The sequence below is a fragment of the Thalassophryne amazonica genome, chromosome 1, assembly GCF_902500255.1.
Source record: "Thalassophryne amazonica chromosome 1, fThaAma1.1, whole genome shotgun sequence".
In the NCBI taxonomy this organism is placed as follows: Eukaryota; Metazoa; Chordata; class Actinopteri; order Batrachoidiformes; family Batrachoididae; genus Thalassophryne; species Thalassophryne amazonica.
In genome coordinates, this window is record NC_047103.1 from 25,380,678 (window position 1) to 25,406,683 (window position 26,006).

The window sequence follows — 26,006 nt, forward strand, 5'->3', positions numbered from 1 at the left end:
TTTATGAGCCAATTACCATCATTTGCAAGTAAATCCTTGCTTTCCCTGGGTACATGCTCACATTGGATTTCATCATTCGCAAGGTTCTCTAACAACGCTAACGCAGCCATTGTTAGTGCCGTTTTCCACCCATATAATTGCAAACACGTGGGTGCGTTAATTGCTCATCACTGTCACTGATGTGCACATCACTCTGACTTCTTGTTTTCACACTATTAACGATTCTCAGCATCACCTTTACATGTCCACAGTGGAACAGTTGCTGTAGAATGTTGTGTACACCAGCCAGGAATTTTTGCGTGATACACCGTACATTTCCACAGTCATTTCAATTTTGATACATCTGAACATTGGCGTGGAGATGGACATACCCCAGGTTTTTTGTGCATAAGCACGCTTTGCACTTGAGGCCCAGGTCTCCCTTGCAAAAGAGGTCTCAAGCTCAATGGGACTAACCTGGTTAAATAAATCTTACATTAAATGACGTTAAATCTCTGCTATGCACAATTTGTCATTACTTTTTGGAACTTTGTTTCCGACTGGAAAACAGATAAACAGGCATAAAATTGGAACCTCCATCCAATTTTGGTGATGTAGGTAAATCCATAACAAAAAAAAAAAAGAGAGGAATTGAGGCACTTTTGATTGAAATATAATGCAAAATGTACACCAAATGGGCTTTTCAATATTAATTTCAAATGCCCACCAAATCTATAATCCGGATCAGATCCAGATCAAACTTCATCAGGCGATGAAGGATACCATCCTGCATAATGATCTCAAATATGAAAGAATTTTAATCTCTTTTGACAGTTATGATCTTTTTGAAAAATTGTTCAATGTTAAGGATAGGGATTTTCCAAGATTTTTCCTGACTTTGATCTTGATCTATAACCTTGAAAATTGAATCAGTACTTGCCTATCAGGATATAATCCTCTGTAAAAATGTCATAATGATACGAGGTGCCTTCAATAACTTTTGAGACTTTTTTCGTAGGGGCCGTTATAATCATCCCACACTCTTGTAACTTTGATATGTCATTACCATATGTCTAAGGAGATAATCTACCAATTTTTGTTATTCCAGGTTGAAAGAGATGGCTGTATGTAGACGTTAAGTGGATCCTACTAAATCACACTCGTCACAGCTGACTTTTTTGCAAAATGCAGTCGGGACGGGAGGACACTTTGGAAGAGCGATACGCTATAAAATTTTGTGTTAAGCTCGGAAAGAACACTATGCAGACTTATGAACTGCTTCAGACTGCTTATGGATTAAACTGCATGGGCAGAGCATCTGTGTTTCGTTGGCACAAAAAGTTTAAGGCATAGAGTCTGTGGCAGAGACTCTGTAAGAGACGATGAGAGGTGTGGGAGGGGGAGGGAAGTCAGAACACTGGAGCTGGTGGGGAAAATTCGTACTTTTATGGATGAGGACCGTCGAGTGTTAATAGAGACGATAAGTGTAGAGTTTGAAGTCAGTGTGGGAACTGTACACACGATTATTCATGATGAACTGAACATGCTGAAGATTTGTGCAAAGTTCAGGAGAATGCACCAGTCTACAACTCCATCCGTGTTTCCAAATATTTGACCGAGATGGGCATCAAGACAGTTCCTCACCCTCCCTACAGTCCAGACCTTGCTCCCTGTGACCTTTGGTTGTTCCCCAAGCTCAAGAAAACCTTAGAGGCAGTCATTTTGAAACCATTGAGGAGATGAAAGAGGCTGTGGCAAGGGTTGTGGACACGTTCACACCAGAGGACTTCCAGGGGGCCTTCCAGAAGTTGTTGGAACGATACAACAAATGCATTGCATCTGGAGGGGAGTACTTTGAAGGGGACTAAAGTTTTGTGCTTGCCCCAGGAAAAGTGTCCTCTCAAAACTTATTGAAGTCACCTCATATATGAACAATTGTGGATTCCAGGCTGTTCACAAACAAATAAACAGGGGTGAAAACATAACGTCTGCCCAACTTCATTGGCAGAGGTAAATATTCCTCTCCCACATTCATTTTGATAGTCAGATGCTTTGTTAAATTGGTTGGTTATCAGTTTTTCCCAGATTTTTACATTTGATCTTTTTTGGTTTGGCATATGTTCTTATGATACGTGTTTCCACAGTAAAGTTACTATGATATACAGAGTTTATTTATTTTAAACCAGCAAGTGCTCACATCAAGGAATCACTTCGATGAGTTAGATTACATCTGTGGCCCTACCACTCTGCAGAAAACAGGATTGCTTCCTCTGGGTTAGGAGAGAGGTATAACCGGGTGATAAGTATCTTGGGGTGTTTTTCATGGGTGAAGGTAAAATGGCGCGTGAGATTGACAGGGAGATTTAGGCGGCATTGGCAGTAATGAGGACGTTGCCCCAAGCTGTTGTGAATGGGAGGCAGCTAAGCTGCAAGGTGAAGTTCTTAATTTTCCAGTCAATTTATGTTCCAGCCCTAACCTACGGTCATGAACTTTGGGTAGTGGGCTTTTGACTGTGGATATCAGTGGTTGAAATGAGTTTTCTCTGTGGGGCTGCTGGACTTAGCCTTAGAAACACAATGACAAACACAGGAGAAAACTCAAAAACTGGAAGTAGTCAATGAGGAATGGAGGACTTGGGTCATCTTTACCCCAGCTGTCTTTTGCTGTAAAAGCAGGTAAAATTCTTGTGCACAATGCAACCCCTTATAGTGCAGCAGAGAACTGAAAAAAATCCTTCAAATGGTGATACAAGCATCAAATTCAGTACAAATACACCTTAGACATTACTCTTTTGAAAAAAAAAGGTATAGTTTGGACTATCTATGACTGAATGTTATGGGGTAAAAACGGCAAAAATGAGGTCAACATCCATTGGATTCTATGACATGTGACATATGTTACCCTGTAACATGATAAGTAAGCATGACACATGGTCCAAACTATTCCTTTTTAAAACCCTGTTAACATAGCTAATAATTTGGTTTGCACTGTAACTTTTGACCTCTGCACAAACTGAAACTGACCTTTGTCACCGTTCTTCCTGTTTTTACCTCATAACTTCACAACATTCAGTCACAGATAATCCAAACTATACCTTTTTGGAGTCTTTATGATCAGGCAAATAGTGCATTATAGGTTTCATTATGATTGTAGCATGTTTATATTGTGACCCCTGTGTAATTCTTCAATTAACCCCTACGTAGCTGCCTATTGAAAATTCAAGTGGCCAATTATTTTTGTTCAAAAGAGGAATGTCTAAGGAGTATTTGTGCCAGATTTGATGCTTGTATCACCATTTGCACGATTCCGCTCTAAATATTCTCTTATCTGCTGCACTATTTTCAGGAAATATCACGATCACCGCAAAAACATTTACACACAGTCGCGCCAACTGAACCAACATCATCACAACTGAACACTTGCATCGGTGTCACATGGCTGAGACAACTCACTCGTGGCTCTGCTTTCCCAGGAATGATTGACACCTCTGGGAGTATAATTGCATAAGTCGCCAAGACCTTTCCGCCCCTTCGAGTGAGCGGTTGGATCTGCAAAATGCTGAGGTCATGACAGCCCATCTGGTGGTGCATCCCAAGCAGTCAACAAGGCCCAGCGAGATAAATGGTGCCATGAAAATAAATATTTAGTGCTGGTTTGAAATATAGAGGTTCAGTAAAATTATAAACACAACTTTTGTTAACCTCCAGGGGCCTCAGCACCCTTCAGACCAGGCTGGGATTGCTGTAAGCACAATATCTGATTGTGGCACCACATGCAGCTGCAGATTGTACCACTCCAGCATGTTGAAATTCTATGAATGTCAATTCAAATGAGTCATTTTAAGGAAATTACTGTTTCACTGGCATATTTCTGAACTGCAAGAGCTAAGAACCTCAGGTCAGGTTGGCTTATCTGCTGCCAGATGAATGAGTTTGTGATCTGCTGATGAAGGTCTTCTAGGTCATATGAGTCATCTAGGTATGACATATAGTGTATGGACCAAACCCACTAAATTTGTCATCTTTTGACTATCAACCAAAGTTTTATGTTTAATAAATAGCATTTTTGCCTTTAAACACATACATAATAAAAGGAATACAAAATATCATTCTAATAGCATATTTGATGTTCAATTTTACATTCACACACACCAAAAATAAAACTAAATCCAATATGCCCACCAATATCCAATATAGTGACTAAGAATATATAAAATGCAGTCTTCTAATGTTTTGCCATGAAGATGCCTTTTACTGTCTTAAATGCCATGTAGGGTAAGTGCTTGTAATTTTGGTTTCAGCAAAATTATTTTGACCTTTTCAGCATTTGAAGAAATAATTTCTAGGCTTAAAATGTTTGAAATAAAATAATAATTCTTCAAATCAGAACATGCTGTATGTCCAGAAAGTATTCACAGCAGTGCACCTTTTCAACATTATATGTTACAGCCTTATTTCAAATGGATGAAATTCATATTTTCATCAAAATTCTGCACACAGTACCCCATAATGACAATGTGAAAAGTTTTTTTTGCAAATTTATTAAGAATTAAAAAAAGAAATTACATGTCCTAAATTATTCACACACCTGTCTACATATAAGGTCACACAGTTGACAGTACATGTCGGAGCACATACCAAGAATAAAGTCAAAGGAATTGTCTGTAAACGTGTGAGACAAGATTGTCTCGAAGTATAAATTTGGGGAAGAGGAAGGGCTCTTCAATTTTCAAAAGTAAAGTGTTGTGGTGGTACCTTCAATGTCTCTACTGTAAAACAAACCAAATCAATACATTCCACAAAGGAGATCATTATAACAGCTTCTCTTGAGAGTCATTATAGTCTACTTGTCTCCAGAGGACAAATGGGTGTCCTTGCCAGATGTGTGAACGGGATGAATGGGAACTATAATAAATGGCAGAAGGATGGTTTCTTATACCTCCCCAGAAATACTTTGTTCCAAGAACAGTTGTGATTAGATGTGGAGATTGAGTGGACAGAGGAGGTGGTGGAGGAGATCTCATATGCTTTACTTCAACGACTTGTTATGAATTACTGATGCTACTGTAAGTAATCCGTTTGCTTACCTTAAAACTGCCTCAGAATCTTTTTCTCACCAGAAAACCTCTCACTTCAGAGTCCACTCTTTGAACAGTGTTTCAAAGGGGAACACAGATGACCGTCTTTTCTGGTTAAATTTCACATCATGCCCATAACTAATTAAGTTGACTACATACAAACCCCTTTGCGCCCTGTGCCCAATGTTGTCGCCCTGTAAATGACAGTGTGGAGTTGTGCACAGCTCATGTGCCATACATCATCAAGATAGGGTCCATAATGTTGAGACACTGACAAGTGAATTCAGATCATTTTGTCACGGCCAGCAGTTTAGCCATATTTTACATGATTACTTCACTTGGCCGTGACTTTACATGTTGTTTTCTGTGCCTTGCCTTTGCCTTGCACACTTCCAATCTGCAGCCTTTATTGAAATGTATAGCATGGCCCTGCCACAGCCCATTTCCATAACTGGAGGAGACGATTTTATTGACTTATTGCAAAGAGCTGCTGTATAACCAATTGCATGAGCTTCAGCTGTGCCCATGTCCCTGGCCGTTAAAGACATGATTTGTTGTGTTAACTCCCACTGCCCTAAAACAAATGCTGTTCCCCTTGACAATGAACATGCGTTGTATGAGCATAAACAACAGTTTTATTGTTTTCCAGACTGAGAGGCTCCAAATCAAATAAGTAAATCATCCTCAAGAGGGATGCAGAGGAGCATCTGTGGGCTGGAAAATTAATACAGATGGATAAAGAGTGAAAGGCCAATGTTGTGCACCGTGAGACAGCAATAATGAGCTAGACTAATGAAAGATAAGTGTAGGACCATAGACAGTAGGGTAGTGACAAAGATTTGATTACCTCTGCTGAGGAGGTCATGTTTTTGTTGTCTATTACCTCAAAAAACGTGAGCAGATGTCGGTGACATTTGATGTGGTGGCAGGCTTGAGAGATGATGGAACAACAGCTTGGGTCAGCGAGGTGTTGAAGATGTCACGGAGAACACGAACCAGCACGCTGACTCTTGACAGGGTCCTCCTGACATCACTTACATCCAGGCGAGGAGTAGCTGTGTTGTCTTCACACGGTGGTGGAGCGGATTTACAGTCCGTGATGCTTTGAATTCCCGGTCACATCTAGTGTTCATTCGGTCACGAAAGAAACTCTGGATCTTCTGATCATGTGTGTTTCGCTACCCTTATGGCTTCTTTCAGGTTGGATCTTGCTGATCTGAGGACCAAATCACTGGATATAAATGTAGCATTCTGTGCTCTCATCATTGTTGTTGATATTTTTTTAGTATCTCCATCCATTCATTCAATATTTATTACATTTAATTATTTTCTATAAGTTTTTTTTTTTTTTTTTGGCATGACTGAACACAGTAAATTGTTTTTCTGCCTGAAACTGAGTCATGGTTAATCAAACAATGGCGTATCATCAGTATACTTGTTTTGTCGAGGTCCTAAGCCCGAGAATGTGGGACCTTAAGGTTATTCACTTTGAACTGGGTATAGTTGACCATAAATGATCTCCCTCTTAAAGGCATATAAAAAGAGCATGTTGCCTCCAGGAGGGAATGTTTTGTTTTGGTACTGGTCTTGTTGGGAAGGTGTCGTAGCACGGACCCACAACAGGGGGCGCAAATGAACGGACAATGAATAAGCCAAAAAGTAACAATTTAATGTTGTGACAATACACAACTAAATTCACAGAAATCTGCACAGTCAATTGACACCAGGTGACGTGTGGCAGGCTCGAAGATAGAAGACCCCTGATGAGAGAGAAGCCGCGTCCCACACGGCTTCCACCACCAACGGTCTGAAGAACACCGGAGCCGCCAAGTCCCGAGTCCCCAGGTGGCCTCTTTCTTCGGCTGTCGACCCTGGTACTGCTGGCAGAAAGCAGAGATAAGATGAATGAGTGTGAGTCTGCACACTCAGTAATCCACAGTCCATACACAGTTAGGAGGGAGCACCTCCACCTCCAATCACACACTCGTGCAGCTCCTGGTTAACCACTTATCTGGGTTGGGGTGTGAGGCGAAGCCGTCACTGTCACACCAAACGCCAATTCCCCAGACAAGGCAACACTCCAGGAAAACGGCTGCAACAGAAGTTCAGGTTATTACACACAAAGTGTCAGTCAGCAGAGAAATTACCTCTTCAGTAGTTGCGATTTCTCGGCGAGGAGGTGGAGTTGCAGTCCGGCTTTTATGGTGGTGATGATGATGATGAACGAGTGACAGCTGGTGCAGAGGATGAATGACAGCTGTCACTTCTTCTGGGTCTGGCGCCCTCTCGTGCTTGGAGCCCGCACTCCAAGCAGGGCGCCCTCTGGTGGTGGTGGGCCAGCAGTACCTCCTCTTCAGCGGCCCACATAACAGGTCTTTTCCTTTTGGGTCTTTGGCATCTTCGCCTTCATAATTAACTGCTCACTTGATACAAAGTCATTCCAGAGGTACCAAAGGATCCCCATAGAAAACCCGGTACCAAAGCTATCCAGTCGTCACCATTAGTCACTGGTTATGCGTCCCAAGTCTCACAACCACACCGTAAGACAACCAACACCTGGGCCCTATCCACGAAGCAGCCTAAGACTAAAAATTGCTCTAGTGATGTTTATTCTAGGAAAAATCTTAGAATTCCTCGAATTCTTAGACATTTATTAAAATTTTCCCTTGGTAAGATGAAAGTTGTTTGCAAAGCACATTGAGCCTTAAGAGAGCTCTGAAGGTGCCAAACTGGTAGAGGCCTCTTAAGAAGCCTAAGAGTGTCTTAAGCAGAGCAGATGGCAGAAAAATCAGAGAGGAAGGAGAGATATTCTTTGTATGCAGCATGACAGTGAGTCAGTAAAACGTACCTGCTTGATCTACGTAATTATGTTATGTCAATGTACTGTCTTAATGTATTTAGAAATTTGTTATTCTTGTTATCATATACACACTGTAATATTATCATTATTTTCTTATTATTATCTGTATTATAATATTGTGTTTTCTTTTATTACACTATGTAACAATTTTTTTTATTTTTGTTTTGTTCCTGGGTACACAGTGTGTTTTCCTAACCTGTTATGTCCTTAAATAAGTAGAAAATAGCTGTTATTCACAGAAACTTTCTTCTGTGATACAGGACAATGTATTTTGAAATTTGTCTGTTTTCAAGAATATTCTCACTTCGCCTTCACTACTACTGAGTAGTCTTCTAGAATATTCTTTAACTGCTAGAACTGTCCAGAATTTTCTAGATCGTTTCCAGAATTATCTAGAAATTTTCAAGAAACATTTAGAACTTTCTAGACGTTAACAAAATAAAATACAAGTTTGTGCTCAATGTAGTCATTTTTCATTAGACTTTAGACATACGCAGTTGAAATATAACACTTAGAAGACAGGACAAAAATTATGTTACAATAGTGTAATTACTTCTAGCTTTCTGTCCTGTGCACACGAAACATTTCCTGTATATTCGTTTTGTGAATTGTTTTGTAATTAGTGTCGGTAGCATGACCAAGCAGAGGGGTCACCCCTTTGAGTCTGGCCTGCTTGAGGTTTCTTCCAAAGAGGGAGTTTTCCTTACCACTATCACCTGTGTGCTTGCTCTGGGGGTTGTTAAGGTTAGACCTTACTTGTGTGAGGCACCTTGAGGTAAGTTTCTTGTGATTTGTCGCTATATGAAATAATTTGGAAATTCAAATATTTTGTCATTTGCTTTTAAATGGACCACAAAGGAAACAGGTGCTGGCTTCATCCTTAAATAGGGGACACCTGATTCACACCTGTTTGTTCCACAAAACTGATGAACTCACTGACTGAATGCCACCCTACTATTATTGTGAACACCCCCTTTTCTACTTTTTTTACTAATAGCCCAATTTCATAGCCTAAGAGTGTGCATATCATGAATGCTTGGTCTTGTTGGATTTGTGAGAATCTACTGAATCTACTGGTACCTTGTTTCCCATGTAACAATAAGAAATATACTCAAAACCTGGATTAATCTTTTTAGTCACATAGCACTACTATTATTCTGAACACTACTGTACCTAATAGTAAATTTTGGGAGGGGAAAAAAAAATCTGAGTTTAAGACAAAGTGTTCAGTAAAGTCATAAACTATGATTTCAACTCTAAAATAAGAGCATGAGGTGTAGTTAAAGATTACCAAAGGCATAATACCTTCGGATAATTTTCAATACTGCTGAACTCACCTTGCTGCCTCTTTGTATTAGTTTCACTTAATGGGATTTGTGCCTCCAGAGACAGCGCAATCTAAAATGAGCAGCATGCTGGAGACAACAGAAGTGGGACAGACATCCAGGTGCTACGTGGAAAAAAACAGCCTACTCAGCCCTTGTCCTTTGGGCTAACCTGATTTGTTGCGTAGATAAAGACCCTAGCAGCACTTACATGTGTGCAGGCTGTTGCATGATAATTCACTCTATAATGTGAGTGAGCTGATACACACAGCGAGCTAAAATTCAGCATAATTCAATCAAAGTGAATATATTCTTAATTATGGGTGCAGTATCTGTGGTATTGGAACTGAACTCCATCAGATCATTTTTGTTTCATTTTAGGAGACAGTTATATCCCTACGGCCTGAAAGGAATAACTAGAAAATGGACTGCATTAGCACTTTTCCATCTATATCAGAATCTCAATGCTCTTTACAATGATGCCTCACATTCACCCATTCATACAGGCCATACTCACACACTGATGTAGGGTGCTGCCATGCAAGGCGTTCACTGCACACTCAGAGCAACCTGGGGATTAAGGACCTTGTCCAAGGCTTTGTAGTGATTGTCCGGCCAGACTGGGGTGTGTGACTGTGCAGACCAACTGGCTGACATCCTGACAGATGTCTTCATCATCTCTTTGAGCTCCACTGTTGTCCCTACCTGTTTCTAGACCACCACCATCATCCCGTACCAAAAAAATCCACAGTGATCTCTCTCAATGACTACCGCCCAGTTGCACTTACATCCACCATCATGAAGTGCTTTGAAAGGCCAGTCAAGAAACACATCAAGTCCCAGCTACCTGTCACACTGGACCCCAGGCAGTTTGCATATCGTCCCAACTGCTCCACGGATGACGCCATCACCACTGCTGTTCACCTGGCTCTCACACATGTATATACAAAGGACACATGTCAGACACATGATTTCAGCTCAGCATTCAACACCATCATTACTGAGCAACTGGTAAAGAAACTGGATCACCTGGGCCTGAACACCACCCTCTGCAACTGGATCCTGGTCTTCCTGGTAAGAAGACGGCAGGCAGTCAGTATAGGAAACAGGACCTCTGACACCACCATGCTGAACACAGGAGCCCCTCAAGGCTGCATGCTCAGTCCCCTGCTGTTCACACTTCTAACCCATGACTATGCGGCTACACACAGGTCAAACCACATCATCAGATTCGATGATGACACAACTGTGGTGGGTTTGAAAAGCAAAGATAATGATGTCCCAGAGAGGAGGTGGCACAGCTTAGCAACTGGTGTACTCACAACAACCTGTCCCTCTGTGTGGACAAAGCAAAAAACTAACCATTGATTTCAGAAGATCCTCAGGTGAGCACACCCCATTGTCTATAAATGACCTGCCGGCTGAGATTGTTCATAGAACAATGTTTGTGGACGGTCACATCACAGACAACCTCACATGGACTCAGAACACCACATACATCACAAAGAAAGCCCAGCAATACCTCTACTTTCTACAGAAGCTGAGGGAAGCCAACCTTCCCTCCCCTGTCATGACAACCTTCATACAGCTACTCAGTGCCATCATAGCGTGGTTTGGCAACTGCACAACTGCAGAACGAAAGGCCCTGCAGTGGATTGTGATGACGGCTGAAAAGATCACAGGGACCCCTCTTCCAACCCTCTCTGACACCTACAACACCCACTGCTTGCACAAAGCTGTGAGCATTGTGAAGGATGCAATATATCCATCCCATGCACTCTTCTTCTTAGCACCATCAGGTGGAAGGTACCACAGTATAACTGCCCATACCTCCAGAACGCGGAAGAGCTTCTTCCCTCAAGCAGTCATACTGTTGAACAATCTATGTATAAACCAAAAAGTGTCTGTGTGTTGGTATGTGGCTCACATATCTGACTGTTTATCAGATCGACCTCAGCTTTTGGATATGGCTTGCGCATGGTACGATGATGTGGATCCTTTATTATGAAAATTTTTAGGATAAATTTTCAAAACCTTTATTTTGAAACCTTTATTTTGATTAACATTGTAACATTTGTACTTCCAAGATGGCGTGGCTCACTGATGTTACTGGTAGCAAAGTTAAACAACATGAGATAGTTCATGTTGTTTGCACCATTTCACAACAAAACATTTAATCACAGCATCCCAGCAAGTACTTTTTGTGAAAGGCATGCTGTCAGTGTTCTTTGCGACTGGGTTTAACTTGACAACACTGAGGAGACGTTACCTAAAATCTGTTTTTGATGACACCAATAAATTTCCCACTACTTGTACAGTGTTTCAGTATGTACATAAGCTGAATAAAGTCTTATATTTGCTGTGACTTCAAGTTTAGGTGGAGGTGAGATACTGATTTGCTGTTTCAAATATTCTAAATGTTATGGTTAATTTTGTATGACTCGCTTCCAATAACCTGTTTAATAGGAATCCTTTTATTTTCATAAAATTGATAATAAAACAGATTTTTTAAAACAATATTTAATACACAATGTCAGCTCCCAATTTTCTATAGGAATACAAACTCTCTATGGGCACTGCACTAGTAAGGCATGATGCAAATTTTCACACTGACCTGAAAGGGCCATGCTAAAATGGGAAATGGGGCGAAATGGGGACTGATAATCACGAAATGGGGGTAAAATGTAACAAAATGGAGCGGAGTGAACCACACTGTCTCCAAATAATTACTTTAATTTAATTGTTTAGCTTTTTTTGTTTTTTTTTTTGTGAGATACGCTCAGTACATATAGTAGGGGCAGATGCGCCATCTGGCGTTCGAGAGGTGATTTCGTTATCAGTCCCCATTTCGTCCCATTTAGCTAAAAAAAAAAAAAAAAAAATTAAGAGTACATAAATGAATTGCATTTGGAGTCAGTCTGTTGGGAAAGTGTAGTGACACAGACCCACAACGGACAACGGATAAGCCAAAAACAACAATTTACTGTTGTGAATGTGCACAACGAAATACAGACAATCACAGAATTTGTATGCAGTCAATATACAAAGGTGACGTGTGGGCAGGCTCGAGGATAGAAGACGTCTGTCCAGAGAAGAGCCGGGTCCCACACGATTTCCATTGCCAACGGGTCTGAAGCACACCGGAGCCACCAAGTCCTGAGTCCCCAGGTGGCCACCGTCTCCAGCTGTCAGACCTGGTACTGCTGGCAGGAAGCAGAAACAGTTAATGGTGGGTGTGTGTGTACACACCCAGTAAACAGTCAGCAAAAACGTTCTCTCTGTAGTCGGGTGGGAAAAACACCTCCACCTTTAAACCCAGTTCACAGTTAGTGTGGAGTCAATCTCCTACTTAACGTAGTTTGGAGTGAGGAGTGAAATCCGTTCACAACTGGACCATCCACGAACCCCAGCCTCAGCTGGAAGTAGCGAGCTGAATCACCTGCAAACAGATCACAAAAGAGAGAAGCAAAGCACGTGCATAGGCACAACTACAACTGAGAAGTTACCTATTGGTAGATGATATCTCGGCAGCGAGGTGAAGATGCTGCCTGGTTTTTATGGTGGATGGTGGTTTGGTGAAGATGAGTGACAGCTGGTGTTGATGATGATGAGTGACAGCTGTCACTCCCGGTTTCTCCTGCGAGGTGGTTGCGCTCTCTCGTGCCTGAAGCCCGCACTTCAGGCAGGGCGCCCTCTGGTGGTGGGCCAGCAGTACCTCCTCTTCAGCGGCCCACACAACACAGTCTGCTCCATTTCACTACGTTTAACCCCCGTTTTGTTATCAGTCCCCATTTTGCTTAAAAATAATCAAATAAAAGTAATTAACTGAATCATATTTAATCATATTTGGAGTCAGTCTGGGTCCGTCTGCTCCATTTTGTTACGTTTTACCCCCGTTTTGTTATTATCAGTACTCATTTCGCTCCATTTCGCTTAAAAATTGTGTGTGTTGGGGGGTTTGGCTGGACATTTTGTTGTTCTTTTCTTTCTTTGCTCTCCAGGTGGTATGCAAACTGGTTTTTGTCTGTGGAGAAGGTGCTGGCAGAAGAGTCCTTCACCCTCATCAGCATGATTTGCAGCACCTGTGGATGATGCTCACGTGCAAACTTAAAGACTTCAGCTGAAGCAGATAATGAGATGGCGTTCTGCATTTAAGCCATGAGTGATTCAAGCAGAATTGCCGGGAACTCGACCTTGTGACGTTCGTTTGTGAGACGCTGAGGACCGCGCCTGGGTTTGACACATCGTGCCTGTGAAGGAGGACGGGTGAGGGACACATGCTGTCAGCACACATCAGAGGTGATTGATTGTCTGAATAAGTGTTAACAGTAATTTGGTATTTTGTTACGCAGTATATTTGAACATGATGAGAATTGTGCAGTTTGCTTCTCACTGCCGTGGCGTACGGACTGCTGATCCTCCACCTGTTGTGAGAAGCTGCTCATTTACATAAAGCTTAAATTCAGACCTGAAGTGTTGCTGATAGTGTGTGCCTTTGAAGGTATTTGTTGTAGCTGTTGACTTACCTCACCTTTTCCATCCTTCACAGAATCAGTTTGTCGTATCCACCTGGGGTGTGTCGGCGGTGAGTCTGGGTCCAGAAGCGCCGAGCTTTGATCCATTTTGGCGCTGGAGAGTGCGCCGTCCTTCACCTCGCCAGACAAACGCACATTTATGTTGTACACCAATTATTGCACAGGAGAAAATAAAACTGTTTTGTTTTTGGAACCGCTTTCTGGTTATTTAGCGCTGGGTTCAGTCAGACGCAGGTCCACTCCTCAACCCGCGTCTGCACATAACAAAAAATAATTAAATGAAAGTACAACCCCAATTCCAATGAAGTTGGGATATTGTGTGAAATGTAAATAAAAACTCGGACGGGGTGACAAAAGACTGGGAAAGTTGATGAATGCACAAAGAACACCTATTTGGAACATTCCACAGGTGAACAGGTTCACTGGAAACAGGTGAGTGTCATGATTGGGTATAAAAGGAGCGTCCCCAAAAGGCTCAGCCTGTCACGAGCAAAGATGGGGCGATGATCATCACTTGTGAACAACTGCATGACAAAAATAGTCCAACAATTTAAGAACAATGTTTCTCAACATTCAATTGCAAGGAATTGAATGTTCATTATCTACATTGCATAATATAATCAGAAGATTCAGAGAATCTGGAGAACTTTCTACATGTAAGCGGCAAGGCCAAAAGCCAACATTGAATGTCCGTGACCTTCGATCCCTCAGGCGGCACTGCATCAAAAACCAACATCACTGTGTAAAGGATCTTACTGCATGGGCTCAGGAACACTTCAGAAAACCATTGTCAGTTGGCGCAGTTCATCACTACATCTACAAGTGCAAATTAAAACTCTACATGCAAAGTGAAAGCCATACATCAACAACATCCAGAAATGCTACCGCCTTCTCTGGGCCCGAGCTCATTTGAAATGGACAGACGCAAAGTGGAGAAAGTGTGCTGTGCTCTGAGGATCCACATTTCAAATTGCTTATTGGAAATCATGGAACGTTGTAGTCCTCTGGACAAAAGAGGAAAAAGACCATACCAGATTGTTATCACGCAAAGTTCAAAAGCCAGCATCTGTGATGGTATAGAGGTGGTTAGTGCCCATTGCATGGGCACTTACACACCTGTGATGGCACCATGAATGCTGAAGGTACATCCAGGTTTTTGGACCACACATTATGCTATCCAAGCAATGTCTTTTTCAGGGACGTCCCTGCTTATTCAGCAAGGACATGCCAAGTCGAAACATTCTGCTGATGTTACACAGCTGACTTCGTAGTAAAAGAGTGCGGGTACTAGACTTGCCTGCCTGCAGTCCAAACTATCACCCATTTAAAATGTGTGGCGGATTATGAAGCGCAAAAATACGACAACAGAGACCCCGGACTGTTGAACAACTGAAGTTGTACATCAAGCAAGAATGGGAAAGAATTCCACCTACAAAGCTTCAAACAATTACTGTCCTCAGTTCACAAATGCTTATTGAGTGTTGTTAGAAGTAAAGGTGATGTAACACAGTGGTAAACATACCACTGTCCCAGCTTTTTTGAAACATGTTGCAGGCATCCATTTCAAAACGAGCAAATATTTGCACAAAAACAACAAAGTTTATCTGTTTGAACATTAAATATCTTGTCTTTGTGGGTATTCAATTGAATATAGGTTGAAGGGATTTGCAAATCATTGTATTCTGTTTTTATTTACATTTTACACAACGTCCCACCTTCATTGGAATTGGGGTTGTAATTAATTGAATCATATTTGGAGTCAGTCTGGGTCAGTCTGCTCCATTTTGTTACTTTTTACCCTCATTTTGTGATTATTATATATACTTAAATGTCTTATGTTTTAAATGTAACACCCCTTGATCTATGGTGAAACATTTCATCTCACTATATACTGTGTAGATGGTTGAAATGACAACAAAAACCCACTTGACTAGTATATTGATGTCACGGTGTGTACAGCACAGAGGGTATTCATCAGACCTCTGATGTATAGATTTTTGTTTTCAGACCTTTTGCAGTTTTTCTGCAGTGTACACACAGGCAGTGTGGAAAGTGACACTAATTTGCATGCTGACAAGGATTCCTGTGGAGATTACACCCACCTGATTGATGGCCATGCTGTTGCTCCAGAAACCACCTTGGGCAATGTGATATGACTGTGCAGTTATCAGACACTAAAGCATTTTTCAGTAGTTAATCTTCCCAATTGGGCGTTCACAGAAGATATCCAGCATCCACAGGCATGGACTGGAAATGAAAGACAGCCGCCGTCAGAAAATTACAAAGAGAATGACTGATAACCGGTTTTGCAGGGATATTTTATGATATAGAAATGTTTGTAAAAGAAATTAATGTGGCATTTGGATTTAAAAAAATAGTTTGTGAATTGAAAGCTTTGGTATTTTGTATTTGCTGCAGATATAATATGATGTGAAGCATGATGCAACAAAACAAATGGTGTCTGCAGACACACTTTGCAGAGAACTTGAGCTGTCTGGCGATGATGGTGATTTTTATTCTTTAACAGCCCCACTCTGAGGTGGCAGACGGAACTTAATGCACTGCAGAGAGACAAAACAAAAGCAGTATATATAGGATGACCCCTGGAGTGAGTTTAGAAATGCACTTCACAGGCATGTGCACGTCTACCACTGTTACTACAGGAACTACTAGTGTTAAAAATTGTTTGTTTTCACATATACTGAGTGGTTGGGAATATATATATATATATATATATATATATACACAGTGAGGAAAATAAGTATTTGAACACCCTGCGGTTTTGCAAGTTCTCCCACTTAGAAATCATGGTGGGGTCTGAAATTTTCATCTTAGGTGCATGTCCACTGTGAGACATAATCTAAAAAAAAAAAATCCAGAAATCACAATGTGTGACTTTTTATAATTTATTTGTATATTAACAGACCTGTTAATTTTTCTTTAAGAAGCCCTCTTATTCTGCACTCTTACCTGTATTAATTACACCTGTTTGAACTTGTTACCTGTATAAAAGACACCTGTTCACACACTCAATCAATCACACTCCAACCTGTCCACCATAGCCAAGACCAAAGAGCTGTCTAAGGACACCAGGGACAAAACTGTAGACTTGCACAAGGCTGGGATGGACTACAGGACAACATGCAAGCAGCTTGGTAGAAGACAACTGTTATGATTATTTATTAGAAAGTGGAAGAAACACAAGATGACTGTCAATCTGCCTCGGTCTGGGATTCCATGCAAGATCTCACTTTGGGAAAGCTCATAACACCACAGGAGGACCTGGTCAATGACCTGAAGAGAGCTGGGACCACAGTCTCAAAGATTGCATTAGTAACACATGATGCTGTCATGGTTTAAAATCCTGCAGGGCAGCAAGGTCCCCCTGCTCAAGCCAGCACATGTCCAGGTCTGTCTGAAGTTCCATCTGGATGATCCAGAGGAGGCATGAGAGAAGGGAGAAACCTACCATTGGAGAACCCTACATCCCTGGTTCTCAAGACCAGGCACCTAAGTGGCTCTAGTCTACTCTTTTCTACGCTCCTATTTTACTCTTCCTTTTAGATATTTAGATATACCTTTGTATACTGACATAGTTCCACCTTAGAATTGGAATATAATATATAAGATATACCTTACTGAATTTTCATGTGGTCAGATGAGACCAGAATAGAGCTGTTTGGAATCAACTCCACTTACCATGTTTAGAGGATGAGAACAACCCCAGAAAACCATCCAACCGTGAAGCATGGGGGTGGAAACATCATACTCTGGGGTGCTCTTCTGCAAAGGGGACAGGACGATTGCACCGTATTGAAGGGAGGATGGATGGGGTCATTTATTACGAGATTTTGGCAAACAACCTCCTTCCCTCAGTAAGAGCATTGAAGATGGGTCATGGCTGGGTCTTCCAGCATGATAATGACCCCAAACACACAGCCAGGGCAACTAAGGAGGGGCTCCGTAAGAAGCATTTCAAGGTCCTGGAGTGGCCTGGCCAGTCTCCAGACCTGAACTCAATAGAAAATCTTTGGAGGGAGCTGAAACTCCAAACCTGGCTGATCTAGAGAAGATCTGTATGGAGGAGTGGACCAAAATCCCTGCTGCAGTGTGTGCAAACCTGGTGAAAAACTACAGGAAATGTTTGACCTCTGTAATTGCAAACAAAGGCTACTGTACCAAATATTAACATTGATTTTCACAGGTGTTCAAATACTTATTTGCAGCAGTAACATACAAATAAATTATTAAAAAATCATACATTGTGAGTTATTTTTGTAAAAACAAAATTATAAAGTTGTGCGTTGGTGACCTATTTAATCAAATTAAATTTTCTGAAGCATCACGTTGCTGCTGAAACAAGCTGTACTGAAACAAATGAATGTTTCAATGGATTGATCTGGTCCTAATTCCAACTCAATGAAAATAGATGCATGGTATTTTCCAGGGTCGTATAGTAACGAAGTAAAAATACTTCACTACTGTACTTAAGTACGTTTTGGGAGACTTTGTACTTTACTTGAGTTTCTTTAATTCAGCTTACTTTCACTTTTACTTCACTACATTTCCGACCTTAATTGCATACTTCTACTACAATACATTTTCTATGCGCCATGCCGTTACTCGTTACAAAAAAACACACACACACACGAGAAAAGTCGTGATTACTAGTGACTAACAAAGTCATGCCGATTTGTCATGAGGCATGTCCGGTAGGCTTTTTTGCAGTTGCGCACTTGTCAGGAAAATGATCATTCTCTACATTGATTACAGACCTGCAGTGGGTCTGTAACTTTTCTGCAGCGCGGCTTTGCTTTGAACCTTGAACCAATCGAAGCAGTGATTCGCAGGTTGAAGCAGTGCTTCGATCTATGATTCGTGGATTTTATTTCGCTTTATCCTAATTTTTCCCGCTAAAGCCCTGAAGAGCATATGTCTGTGAGTAATATTTAATATTTTTATGTTAAACTGACCTGTTATGGTCTTCTGAAACAGTTGATAGATGTATTTTAGAACTTAAAATACGGGACCCATGCTAATGCGTTAGCATGTCTATGGCGTTTTCAATGTTAAAGTTAGCATTAAGCTGTTTGCATCACATTTGTGTTGATTTGTTTTCTCTATAATTAATGGCTCAGCATTCGTTGTCAAAAAAGAGTCAAATTGTATTTTTTAAAATGTATTTTATTATATTATAACAACAGCAATAATAGTCTACATAATAGACAATAATAGTCATAATAATAGACTAATAATGTTACAATACAATTTTAGAGAAAGAGACAAAAAGAACCTAATGAAACAAAACAACAGAAAAGATAAAACCATGTAACAATGAAAATAAATAAATACATATAGAAATAAATAACTGTTTCCTGTGAACACCTAGTGAGTAGCCTACTCTCGTTTAGGTTTTGAAACCTTGTTTCTGAAGTGTTTTTGTGTGATGTGCACAATTTTCAGTCATTTACAAGCCTAGAAAAACTTTATATAAAAAAATCAGTCCGTTTTTGATTATTAACATTTACTTGTACTTTTACTTTCAATATTTGAGTATATTTAGTTGTACATTACTTGTCATACTTAAGTACAATAAATACTAGATACTTTAAGACTTTTACTTGAGTAGCATTTCAATCAGAGACTTGAACTTCTACCAAAGTCATTTTTAATGGGTAGCTGTACTTTTACTTAAGTGTGATTTTCCGGTACTTTATACAACACTGGTATTTTCCATAATATAATTTCACATGTCAAAAAAAAGGAAAAAGGCTCTTGAAGAAGGAGAAAAAACCCTATGTTGCACCTTTTTTTCTGATCACATTTTTAACTTAGAATCGTTTTTGTCATTCAGTATGTTGTGTGTTGGGGGGTGTGGCTGGATGTTTTGGTGTTCTTTTCTTTTCTTTGCTCTTCAGGTGGCATGGAAACTGATTTGTCTGTGGAGAAGGTGCTGGCTGAAGAATCCTCACCCTCATCAACATCATGTGAAGCACCTGTGACTGGTGCTCACATGCAACCTTAAAGACTTTCAGCTGAAGCAGATAATGGATGGTTTCTGCTTTTAAGGCATGTGTGATTCAAGCAGAACTGCCGGGAACTCTACCTTGTGATGTTCGTTTGTGAGACACTGAGGACCGCACCTGGGTTTGACACATCGAGCCGTGAAGCAAGGAAGGGTGAGGGACACATGCTGTCAGCACACATTAAAGGTAATTAAGTATTTGACTAATTGTTGATAGTAACTTGGTGTTTTGTTACACAGTATACTTGAATTGTGATGAGAATTGTGCAGCTTGCTTCTCACTGCTGTGGCGTGCAGGATAAGTGATCCTCCACTTGTTGTGAGAAGCTGCTCATTTGCATAAAGATAAAAAGTACAGACCTGAATGTGTTGCTGATAGCGTGTGTCTTTTGAAAGACATTGTTGTAACTGCTGACTTACCTCACATCTTCTTTGCTTCACAGAGAGTCAGTTTGTCGTGTCCACCTGGGGGGGTGTTTGTCTGGTGGTAGTGGGTCCAGGAGCGCCGGACTTCTCTCCTTGCGGGCGCTGGAGAGCGTGCCAGCAGTCACTCCTCCAGAAGGACGTTGGTTTTGGTTTTGTACATTTTATTTAGGCACAGGTGAAAAATAAATTGTTTTTGTTGTTGGAACCGCTTTCTGGTTTTTTTAGCGCTGGGTTCTGTCTGACGCAGGTTCGCTCCTCAATCCGCGTCGACACATAACAGTAGTTCCCGGCCATTCCATAATGGACCCAGCGGCAGAAGCGGTTCCTTTTGTCGAAAAAGTTCAAGAACACTTGGAGAACATACGGGAGCAATTACAGCAACTCGCGAACCAAATTAAACAAACAGACGCCCGTGTTACGGAGCTTGCAGCGCAAGCCGTTCTGCTTCCTGCTGCTCCAGCTGCGGCACTATCGATACCGGTGCCGAAAACTCCGTCACCCACAGGTTGGAATGCCGCAGTTTTACGAGGCGTATTTGTAGATGGGTTGGGTGAGTCATTGAAAGACGAGCTGGTAGTCCGTGACGAGCCAAACGAATTAGATGAGCTAATATCGTTGGTGATTCGTCTAGATGATCGGATGAAGGAGCGTGGACGCAAGAGAGGACGCCCATCAGAGCGGGTTTTTTCATCTCGGGGCTTTCCCCGACACAGATCTGGGCCGCCTCTTCTTTGCCCCACTGAGGCTCCTCCGACGGGACCTCTGGCTCCTCCTGTTGACGAGCCCATGCAGCTCGGATGAGCAGAGATTACTGTATTTCCCCGACATGTAAACGTCAAGAGAAATAATGGTGACGTGTCTCCAAGTGTTCCGGGACAGGCAACATAACACACACATAAAAAAAAAAAATCTAGCACGGGTAAATGTTTTTTTCCTTAAATAGGGGTTATAATTGTATGGGGAGTCAGAGGCGTATCTGGTGGAGTGACTGTTAGGCGGTTGGAAGTCCGCCTGAGCTCACGTCATTATTAATTTTTATGTGTTTTTAGGTATTTTCTGTTTGGGTTGTTGGGTCGTTTTATTTTGTTGTTTTTTATTTCTCTATCCCTAACCCAACCTCACTTGCCCCAAGACCATTTGTCTTGTGGGTGGTGGGGTGGTGCAGGTTGGTCACGCTGAGCATTCTCAGAAGACCTCTGCACCTAGGGGGGGTGTTAGAGGCGTTTTTTTGGTTTGGTTAGGGCCCGGTTCCACTCCAGCCTCGGTGAGCCTTTGTACCGTTCGTCATTGGTGTTGCCGGGGTGTGGTGCAGCGGAGACTTACCTCAGTCGGAGGGGTGGGCCGATCTGTTGCCGTTCGCCATTTCGGTAGTTCCACCCCTCCCGAGAGGCTGGGGTATGGTCGAGTTGGGGCACCGGACGTATTTCCGGTTCTCTGCTGCGCCTTGGGGTTGGAGCTGGGTTAGTTTTTTTCTGTTCCCTTCTCCGGCTTGATATTTTGAGCCGTTCGCCAAAATTGAGCCGCCGAAGGCTCTGGGAGGGACCTGGGGTCTTTCGAGGTGCCGGGGAGGGTAACAGGGTTTACAGTCATTTTATATCCCCCCAGGGTTGTTTTTGGTAGTCCTCGGGGGTTGATGTTTGATTTTGTTCTGTTTCCTTCCGGGTTCCACCTCCAGGGTTGATGGGACGGTCCTCTGGGGGGAAATTGGCTTGGGGCCAACTGGCCAAGTGTGACCGGGTCTGGGGTTCCGGGGTTGTGGGGAGGGTACCTCCTGGGGTTGATGGTACGGTCCCCTGGGGGGTGCCGATTTGCTCCATGTATACCTGGGACCTGTGTGGGATCATGGTTCTGGCTGTTCCTCCTGGAACTGGCGATGAAGGCCTTCTGGGGGGGGGGGGGGTTGGACCGCAGGTCATTCTGGGGGGGTTGTTTGTTATTTTTCTTTTATGCATTTCTGTTTGTATTGTTTTTTGGGGCTGTGTTGGGTTTTGGCGTTTGGGAGTTTTTCTTTTCTTCCCGGGGTTTGATGGGACGGTCCCCTGGGGAGGTTTTGGGTGGGTTTTATGTTTTTTTTCTGTGTGTTGGAGTGTATTGGGGTAGTTTTGGGGCTTTGTTGATTCCAGCCGGCCTTCCAGCTGCGGTGCCTGTCCTGCTGTCTGTGGTGGACCTTGGGAGCGTGGTGCTGTCTACTTCCTGACGTGGACCCTGGAGGGAGGTGCTGTTCTCGGGTCTGGTCTGTTCGGTCGCCGGGAGGCTTCCCGTTGATGGGGGGGTACTGTTGTGTGTTGGGGAGTGTGGCTGGATGTTTTGGTGTTCTTTTCTTTTCTTTGCTCTTCAGGTGGCATGGAAACTGATTTGTCTGTGGAGAAGGTGCTGGCTGAAGAATCCTCACCCTCATCAACATCATGTGAAGCACCTGTGACTGGTGCTCACATGCAACCTTAAAGACTTTCAGCTGAAGCAGATAATTGGATGGCGTTCTGCTTTTAAGGCATGTGTGATTCAAGCAGAACTGCCGGGAACTCTACCTTGTGATGTTCGTTTGTGAGACGCTGAGGACCGCACCTGGGTTTGACACATCGAGCCGTGAAGCAAGGAAGGGTGAGGGACACATGCTGTCAGCACACATTAAAGGTAATTAAGTATTTGACTAATTGTTGATAGTAACTTGGTGTTTTGTTACACAGTATACTTGAATTGTGATGAGAATTGTGCAGCTTGCTTCTCACTGCTGTGGCGTGCAGGATAAGTGATCCTCCACTTGTTGTGAGAAGCTGCTCATTTGCATAAAGATAAAAAGTACAGACCTGAATGTGTTGCTGATAGCGTGTGTCTTTTGAAAGACATTGTTGTAACTGCTGACTTACCTCACATCTTCTTTGCTTCACAGAGAGTCAGTTTGTCGTGTCCACCTGGGGGGGTGTTTGTCTGGTGGTAGTGGGTCCAGGAGCGCCAGACTTCTCTCCTTGCGGGCGCTGGAGAGCGTGCCAGCAGTCACTCCTCCAGAAGGACGTTGGTTTTGGTTTTGTACATTTTATTTAGGCACAGGTGAAAAATAAATTGTTTTTGTTGTTGGAACCACTTTCTGGTTATTTTTAGCGCTGGGTTCTGTCTGACGCAGGTTCGCTCCTCAATCCGCGTCGACACATAACACAGTACATAAAAACATCACAGATGCTTTCACAGAACGAAATATCAATGCATTGCACAAATAGATAAAACAGAATAAAACACGAGATACCATTCCAAGGTGTGTGATAGTGAAAAATAGTTTTGTTTTGTTTTTTAAACCAATTGATAACTGTCTCTGTGTCTGTATACACAACATGCAAAAATAAATAAAGGACATGGGATATTGCACATATGAAGATGCTACAAGGATAAAGTTGCTACCAGATGCTACAGTGTATTCTTTGTCCTACATTCTATTTTGCACAGTTCTGTCTGTCGATTTGTATCTGTCTTGTGGCGGTTGAGTAAAAGCTGTCCCTGAATCTGGATGTTTTGCAACTCAGGCTACGGTACTGTCTACCTGAGCGCAGGAGGGAAAACAGATTGTTAAAGGGCTGTGAAGTGTCCCTGATTATCTTTCTTGCCCTGGAAAAGCAGTGCTGTTCTGCTAGTTCACCAGTGGTTGGCAGCCTGGTCTGAATAATCTTCCCTGCTGGCCTCACAACCCTCCACAGTGTCACAGAGAGATGCTACTGGTTAGTACAGTTGTGATTTTTGTGCATTGTTGTAGTCTATTTATTATTGGCAATTATTGTTTTTATCATTGGAGTTTATTTTGTTGAGTGCTTTCATTCCCGAAGAAGTCCTATAGAGACCGTTATAATTATTATTAACAACAAATGTGTGATATTTCTGATTATACTGCAAGTCCCACTGGAGCATAACCTTTGATTTTTAATAGTCTGTCACACACGTATTGTTTCTAAGGTTCCTCATTTATTGCAAGTCTGCCACATGCTTTGAAGTATTTCTGTTTCCTCCTTTTTTTTACAGTCTGTCACCTGTTATATTGTTTCTATGCTTCCTCCTATATGCCCTTTCCTTCTCCTTTCTCACATCTCTTTTTACCTTCTGTCACATCTCCTATACTCCTGTCTACTTTCATCATCTCTCTGACTTTCCTAATTCTTTTTCACCAGCCTCTTTCTCCTTATACTGTTTGGAACATCTTCATTCCACCATGTCTCCTTGTTTTCCTTCCTTTGTCCAGATGGTGAGATGATGATGAACGAGTGACAGCTGTGCAGGGGATGAAGGACAGCTGTCACTTCTTCTGGGTCTGGCGCCCTCTCGTGCTTGGAGCCCGCACTCCAAGCAGGGCGCCCTTGGTGGTGGTGGGCCAGCAGTACCTCCTCTTCAGCGGCCACATAACAGGTCTTTTCCTTTTGGGTCTTTGGCATCTTCGCCTTCATAATTAACTGCTCACTTGATACAAAGTCATTCCAGAGGTACCAAAGGATCCCCATAGAAAACCCGGTACCAAAGATATCCAGTCGTCACCATTAGTCACTGGTTAGCGTCCAAGTCTCACAACCACACCGTAAGACAACAAACACCTGGGCCCATATCCACGAAGCAGCCTAAGACTAAAAATTGCTCCTAGTGATGTTATTCTAGGAAAAATCTTAGAATTCCTCGAATTCTTAGACATTTATTAAAATTTTCCCTTGGTAAGATGAAAGTTGTTTGCAAAGCACATTGAGCCTTAAGAGAGCTCTGAAGGTGCCAAACTGGTAAGAGGCCTCTTAAGAAGCCTAAGAGTGTCTTAAGCAGAGCAGATGGCAGAAAAATCAGAGAGGAAGGAGAGATATTCTTTGTATGCAGCATGACAGTGAGTCAGTAAAACGTACCTGCTTGATCTACGTAATTATGTTATGTCAATGTACTGTCTTAATGTATTTAGAAATTTGTTATTCTTGTTATCATATACACACTGTTAATATTATCATTATTTTATTATTATTATCTGTTATTAATATTGTTGTTTTCTTTTATTACACTATGTAACAATTTTTTTATTTTTGTTTTGTTCCTGGGTACACAGTGTGTTTTCCTAACCTGTTATGCCTTAAATAAGTAGAAAATAGCTGTTATTCCACAGAAACTTTCTTCTGTGATCAGGACAATGATATTTTGAAATTTGTCTGTTTTCAAGAATATTCTCAATTCGCCTTCACTACTACTGAGTAGTCTTCTAGAATATTCTTTAACTGCTAGAACTGTCCAGAATTTTCTAGACGTTTCCAGAATTATCTAGAAATTTCAAGAAACATTTAGAACTTTCTAGAACGTTAACAAAATAAAATCAAAGTTTGTGCTCAATGTAGTCATTTTTCATTAGACTTTAGACATAAGCAGTTGAAATATAACACTTAGAAGCCAGGAACAAAAATTATGTTACATAGTGTAATTACTTCTATTTTCTGTCCTGTGCACAGAAACATTTCCTGTATATTCGTTTTGTGAATTGTTTTGTAATTAGTGTCGGTAGCATGACCCAAGCAGAGGGTCACCCCTTTGAGTCTGGCCTGCTTGAGGTTTCTTCCAAAGAGGGAGTTTTTCCTTACCACTATCACCTGTGTGCTTGCTCTGGGGGTTGTTAAGGTTAGACCTTACTTGTGTGAGGCACCTTGAGGTAAGTTTCTTGTGATTTGTCGCTATATGAAAATAATTTGAAATTCAAATATTTTGTCATTTGATTTTAAATGGACCACAAAGGAAACAGGTGCTGGCTTCATCCTTAAATAGGGGACACCTGATTCACAC

General features: G+C 41.8%; 1 long non-coding RNA gene across 1 annotated transcript; it reads right to left on the reverse strand.

Moving 5' to 3' along the window:
* Positions 1–8,539: 8,539 nt before the first annotated feature.
* Positions 8,540–25,875, reverse strand: LOC117507753. The gene is made up of 3 exons (XR_004559841.1): positions 25,817–25,875; positions 23,622–23,627; positions 8,540–8,626 (listed from the first exon to the last, which is right to left on the reverse strand). It is a non-coding gene; the product is annotated as an uncharacterized LOC117507753 (long non-coding RNA).
* Between the last annotated feature and the right edge of the window lie 131 nt (positions 25,876–26,006).